General features: G+C 33.8%; 1 long non-coding RNA gene across 1 annotated transcript; it reads left to right on the plus strand.

Annotated features, from left to right (window-relative positions):
• The first annotated feature begins 377 nt into the window (after nt 1–377).
• On the plus strand, nt 378–5,408 carry LOC149783534 (uncharacterized). The gene is made up of 4 exons (XR_016413618.1): nt 378–534; nt 1,625–1,765; nt 2,324–2,433; nt 5,266–5,408. It is a non-coding gene; the product is annotated as an uncharacterized LOC149783534 (long non-coding RNA).
• The last annotated feature ends 1,777 nt before the right edge of the window (nt 5,409–7,185 follow it).

The raw sequence follows: 7,185 nt of genomic DNA on the forward strand, positions 1-7,185 counted from the left end.
AGATCATCAATATGCGACATTTTTTAATTTAATTATTGAATTTCATGTTTATCCAATAAATTTATTGGTTCGCTTTTAAATTCTTCACAAAATATAACAATAATGGTTATGGTGCCCTATCCCCAACTTTTTCTATTAAATATTGTTTTAAAAACTCAGTTGGTAACACTAAGAAATATTCAGGTATTTCCACCAATATCTGGCTTTAGTACGATATTTATATATTGATAATGAATTATGACATCATCAGAACTGTTACCATGGAAATGTTGCTAATTGCAACCTGCTGACATATTTTGAATAAACTTCTAAAAGCAAAGACAAGGCTTGCTTATCTCTGTCCCAGTTTAACTAAGTCACGTTTATTCACAGCTACATGAAATCAAAATTGGAATGTAGTCATTTAGATAACTAAAGTCACGAAATCTTATAGATATATAAGAGATCATGTAGACGTATCTACTGGCTATTTGGTGACCCAAAGACAATACGTTACAATGAAGCTCCTGATTCTCGCAATTGCAAACCTAATTGGTAAGTTACAACATTTCTACAGAAACAAAACAAAGCTAAGAAATGTATTGATCTTAGAATGGTTGTCGTCGATCATTTACTGAACGGAATCAATTTAAGGCGTGATCATAAACATATCGACGTATCAAATGAACTTAATGCAGCTCTACAGACAACATTTATAACGCATAACGTTTGATGCAGGAAATCTCAGTTCTCAGAGCCTGCGCAGAGCCAGAAAATGACTTCGACCTTGCCATTTACTTTCATGGCAGAAAAGAATTTAAAGCGGAAAAATTACTCAATTGACCATTACCTGGATAACACAAGATCATTGTGTTATTGCAATTTGTTTTTCCAAAGGAGGGAGGTATCATATGTATGGTAATGAATTAAGGCTCTTACTTGATATGCAGACCGATAAGTCTTGTTTCATTTTTGTTGTGTTTGCTTTACATGCGGAGGGACGCGTCATGTTTACTTAGTGAATTCGAGTTATATTCCTGTGCGTTATATATATATATATATATATATATATATATATATATATATATATATATATATATATATATATATATATATAGTTTTCCCGACCGCTTTTTTTAAATTTCGGAACTTATTGGCTGTAGCGAAGAATGTCCATATAGCTGCAAGTTTCGATGGGACTTTTCAAAACCGTAGAAATTCTGGATTCTGGGCGGCCCGTCGTGTAGCAGTTTCAAATAAAGTTTTATAACTTTATCCAGAGAATCGATAATAATATTAATATCCTAAGTATTTTCGCTATTTATTTAGCAAAATCGATAAATATTAGAAAATCAGTTTGTTAATCCTAGAATTGTTATGTTTTGTGGTTTAACCATAATTTTAATACATGCCCATCATTTCGGCCGGTGGCCTATGTTACAAATAAATAAATATTATATTATTATTATTATTAGTAGTAGTAGTAGTAGTAGTAGTAGTAGTAGCATTTGCATCTGAATTAAATAGTTTGTGAACAATATAAAGAAAACTATTGACCACCACTATTTATTTTATATGATGCTACTTCAACTGGCTTTTATTGAATCCTGATGATATTTTTTACATTGAATCTTTTTTCAAATAGCCATATGTCTGGCAGAACACTGCCTAACGGCGGATAACTGTCAACATATGACGTGCTCGGCAGACACGCAGAAAATGTGTATCACTCCAAATGGCGCATTCTTTGAGAGACTTTGCTCATGTGTATCTCAAACATCAACAGGTAAGATCCCCCTCAAAAGTATTTTCTTCAATAATTTTCTGACTGTAGAAATTCGGCTTTCTTATATCCATGATGATATACCAAACATAACAGACATCGCAATTCAATTATTTTATTCAGTTGTTTCATATTTTGTAAAATTCCCATACTAGTGACTAGGGCATCTGTCTAATGAATGTACTGTTCGGAGTTACTTCAATTTGTCTTAAATTTTATCAAAAGATTGCAGGAAAAATAGAACAATCCAATACGTTGAAATATTTACAAAGTCCTTTCTGCATTGCGGAAATTTATATTTTATTTTAAATACAAATAAATTGTATTGTTTTTTCTTTGTTATTGTTCAAATGATAACCTTCTGACACATGTAACTGTACAGATCCTTCGTGTCTCAGTAACCTACTTGTGTTGCTGTGTCGTAGAGAATCAAACCAAATCAAACCAAATACTCTGCCGATTGATTGATACATGTATCTCATATTCAGACCTTGTACAAAACAAATCATTTCACAAACTGAAGAAGTTGTATCTGATAGTCACACATTCATTTCCTGACAGCTTGTACAACCCAGGACACGTGCCTGAAGGGAGTTTGCAGTTCGTTGTTTGACCGCAATCAGCATTGTATTAACGGCAAATGTGCTTGCTTAGATCACACTCCATAACAGGTTTGTATGGACCCTCCTTATTCCTTAATGACATCCATTTATTTCATTTATTCCTTCACTCTTTCCTTCTCAAATGGAAAATTGGTTTTATTGGATTTGCAAAAGCAACACAGTAACCATTTTTTTATAAGGTGAAAGATCAAGGAGAGTTGATATTGGTGTCTTAATTCCATTATAAATTTATTCCTGCATTATAAAGAGAAAGTTCATAATATTTTCTAAAAATAATAAAGATCAATATTTGTGAGATTTACATTTTTACCTGACAATTAAATGCATATTTATGATAACCTGTGAAGATGAGATCTAATGGGAAGAAATTAAAATACAATTTTATAAAATCTTTGAGACATGAAAAGCAGTTTTCTAGCACACATCAAACCCTTTACACTCGAGACAATAAAACATACAAGGGTGTGATTTTTGACGCCAGGACACATTAAGAGATAAGAAGTAATTATTAGCTGTTTCATTTAAATGGTTTTGTTGAAGTTTAGCTGAGTAGAATCTCGTCAAAGATATACCACGTACTGCTAATGGAACCGAGCCAGGATCTCGTCAAAGATATACCACGTACTGCTAATGGAACCGAGCCAGGATCTCGTCAAGGATATACCACGTACTGCTAATGGAACCGAGCCAGGATCTCGTCAAGGATATACCACGTACTGCTAATGGAACCGAGCCAGGATCTCGTCAAGGATATACCACGTACTGCTAACGGAACCGAGCCAGGATCTCGTCAAGGATATACCATGTACTGCTAATGGAACCGAGCCAGGATCTCGTCAAGGATATACCACGTACTGCTAAAGGAACTGAGCCAGGACCTGGTGCAAACATTTCATTGTATGTTGTGGATAATTGTTTTGGGGGGTAATTTGCTGCAATTAATACAATAGGCTGTATTCAGTAATATGGAAAAAAATATTATCATACAGGTTATAGAACTTTTCGTTCGCACTCTACTGTGATTTTCGAAACTGGGTCCGCCGATAACGGCGCTCATCGCTTTGCTTACACGCATCAATCCTCATACCCCTTCGACTAGGCACACATCCCTAAAAATAATGCCACCAAGTCGCTGATATGGTAATTTCTACGTAGCAGACACACCCACTTATCTCTGCGTCAGAAATCATGACATAAAGAGGCTATTATAGTGAGTTACAAATGTACGCCATACAGAGCGGAAACTGTTATCCCTGGATTCTACAGGAGGATGCGTGCTAATATTTAGTGAATTTTTAACATGGAGAATGTATATTATCATAGAGGTTAGATCATATTTCATTTGTACCATACTGATATACTGAGCTATATACTTAACTGTTCCATGTCTTCATTCAAGCCAAGTACAGACGAGTACAATCAAGTTATGCAAATCTATTGCATGTTATAACAGTAGTTAATATTTGGCAGTTAAATAGCTAAAAGTGAAACTTGCTGTTTAGCATAAATAACGGTCATCAGCATGAAACTTGAAGTAAAAATAATCATTGTATTTTGAAGGTAAATAACTTTCGAGAGAAAAAAATCAAATATTAGTTTAACGTTTAAGAAGCGTGTATTAATCTGGTTTCGTACCAAAGAGGTTAAGAGTGACACGGACATCCGTACAACAGATGTATAGTCTACGCAGACTGGTTTTGTAACAGAGGTTAACAGTGACACGGACATCCGTACAGCAGATGTAGAGTCTACACAGACTGGTTTTGTAACAAAGAGGTTAACAATGACACGGATATCCGTACAGCAGATGTAGAGTCTACACAGGCAAAGCAGCGGCCACATTTACCATTCCAAACATCTTGGGTGAACATAATCCGAGTTCTTTTCATTAGAATTCCTGATTCGACTCACATTTATCTACAGAAATGTGAATACAACGTGTCCTTAAATAAATCTGGTGGTAATCAAACTCATAATTCCATGCAGACTACAGTATTTTAACATGTTGTCAATTGCCTGACCGAGCGTCCATATTTTTGACTGCAACAGACATTGTTTGTTCGCACTATTCTGACCTAAGCGTTACATCATTGTCAAGAATACTCTCTTGTGACGAATGCTTCGTTTGGAGTAATTATACTGAAAAGTCACGTTTTAAAACACTAGAATTTTTTAACGATTTATTTACATTTAACTTACGAAAGTTTAGCGTATATTGCAACAATGGAAACAGAAAAAGACGTTACTGTACGCAAATGGTTCAAAATGGTTCGACACGGTACAAATAGGAGACAACGTTAAGACCGTTTAGAAGAGTACGATACTGTACGAAATGATACTGAACCTGTAACAGTAACGATCTGATTGGTTGTTTTCAATGTTAAATTTGTTAGTGTTGAATTAATGCAGAATACCGAACATTGTCACAAATATGGGTCTCGAGACGTCGGGAAAATATTGAAAATGTGCCAAATAGTAAAGTACGAAACGATACAAAGAACAAGAGACGATTGATGGACTGTTTAAAACGGTACGAAACGGGAACGGTACGCTAGGCGATTGAAACGATTGACAATGATTCTTTAACGGTACGGAAACGGAATGCACGTGTTGCTTCAAAAGACGTTACAATTAGTGTAATTCAATAATCCAGTCTCTGAAATGGATTTACTAACCGTATTTATTTCTAAAGATAGGACTCGAGTGGATAAGAAGAATGACGTCACACTTGTACATGCGTAACCGAGTGGTTTGAAAGGCCAAATATTTTCATGTAGGAGATAACAAAAAAAAAACGCAAATACATTATTGGTGTTTCATCGCGTTTGTTACTTTCATATATATTTTTTAACTATATCTTTCTTTTCGTATATTTTCCAGCCTGTCTGAAATCTTCCCAGTCGAAAAGATTGCACGGATTAAGCATTTGCACATCAATGTAGAGAAACGAAGTAACAATGAAACCTAATAATGTTCATATTTCTTACTTTATCGAAAATTAAACATTTCTTTAACTGTTTCTACAGCAGCTTTCAAGTTCATCAGTTTGTCTGAAACTGCACTGATTGTGCGTGTCTGCCACGCCAATTAAAATTAAACAATTAAACAAGTCCGGATAGTCTTTTATTAGTATATATATTTACAGTTCAGGAATATAAAGAAATTTTGCAAAAAAAGTCAGATTTTGTCCTTTGTAGACGAAGTGATATTAGGTACAAGTTAATATCCTAACATTACTTAAAATGCGTGTTATATTGCACTACAAGGAAGCAGCATCCATCAAGTCAACCTGAATTAACAGTCATGTTATGATTTCAATTTATGCATTTCATGTACAAGTTTAAATCATAACATAGGACTAATTTTTTTACACTGGTCTACTTCATAATACACAGAAACATTAATGTAATGCATTAGCTCGTGAAATAATGGCGTGCGTTTACACATAAAACAGCTCGTGAAATAATGGCGTGCGTTTACACATAAAACAGCTCGTGAAATAATGGCGTGCGTTTACACATAAAACAGCGAAGTGAAATAATGGCGTGCGTTTACACATAAAACAGCGAAGTGAAAGTGTAAGACGTGACTTATACAGGCGTATCAAACGCTCAGGTAAATACATTGAATCGACTAAATGCATTTGGAACAGAAGAGCTTGTATCGGTCTGAGAAAAAAATCAAAGGAAGCTGGAGAAGAGACATTTTAGTTAAATGACAGTACAATCGCACCCGTTCAAGGAGTACAATTAGACCAATTAAATCAGTACAATTAGACCCATCAAAGAAATACAACTAGACCAATTAACGAAGTATTAGATGCGTGAGACGCGTACAGTTAGACTCATTAAAGTATTAAACCCATTAAAGAAATCTAATTAGACCTATTTGAGAAGCACAATTAGAGCATAAAAGAAGTACAATTAGACCAATTAAAGAAGTATAAGATGCCTAATAGAAGTACAATTCTACCAATTAAAGTATAATTAGACCCATTAAAGAAGTATTAGATGCTTACTAGAAGTACAATTGTATCCATTAAAGTATAATTAGAACCATTAAAATACAATTAGACCCATTAAAGTATAATCAGACCCATTAAAATATAATTAGACCCATTAAAGAAGTATTAGATGCCGAAGAGAAGTACAGTTATATCTATTAAAGTATAATTAGACCCATTAAAGTACAATTATACCAATTAAAGTATAATTAGACCCATTAAAGAAGTATTAGATGCTTAATAGAAGTACAATTATACCCATTAAAGTATAATTAGAACAATTAAAATACAATTAGACCCATTAAAGTATAATTAGACCCATTAAAGTACAATTATATCCATTAAAGTATAATTAGACCCATTAAAGTATAATTAAACCCATTAAAAAAGTACAATTCCACCCATCACAGAAGTACGATTAGACTCATTAAAGACGAAGGATTATACCCATTAAAGAAAATACAAAAGGACCCATAAAAGAAGTATAATTACAGTCATTAAAGAAATACTACTGGACCCATTAAAGAATTACAATTGGACCCATTAATGTATAATTAGACCCATTAAAGAAGTACAATTAGACCCATTAAATTTTTTTGACCCAATATAGAAGTACAACTAGACCCAGTAAAGAAGTACAATTAGATCTTTTAAATACTAAACAGAGCTGACATGGATAATGTCATAAACGTTTATTCAACATTTTATAAATGCTCATTCAAGTACAAAATGATATTCATCAGGTTACAAACAGAGCAAGTTCTCTCATGAATTGGTTTATACGGTTTCGCCCATCT

This window comes from Sinohyriopsis cumingii, chromosome 14 (assembly GCF_028554795.1).
Source record: "Sinohyriopsis cumingii isolate HCF-2022 chromosome 14, ASM2855479v2, whole genome shotgun sequence".
NCBI classification, from domain to species: Eukaryota; Metazoa; Mollusca; class Bivalvia; order Unionida; family Unionidae; genus Sinohyriopsis; species Sinohyriopsis cumingii.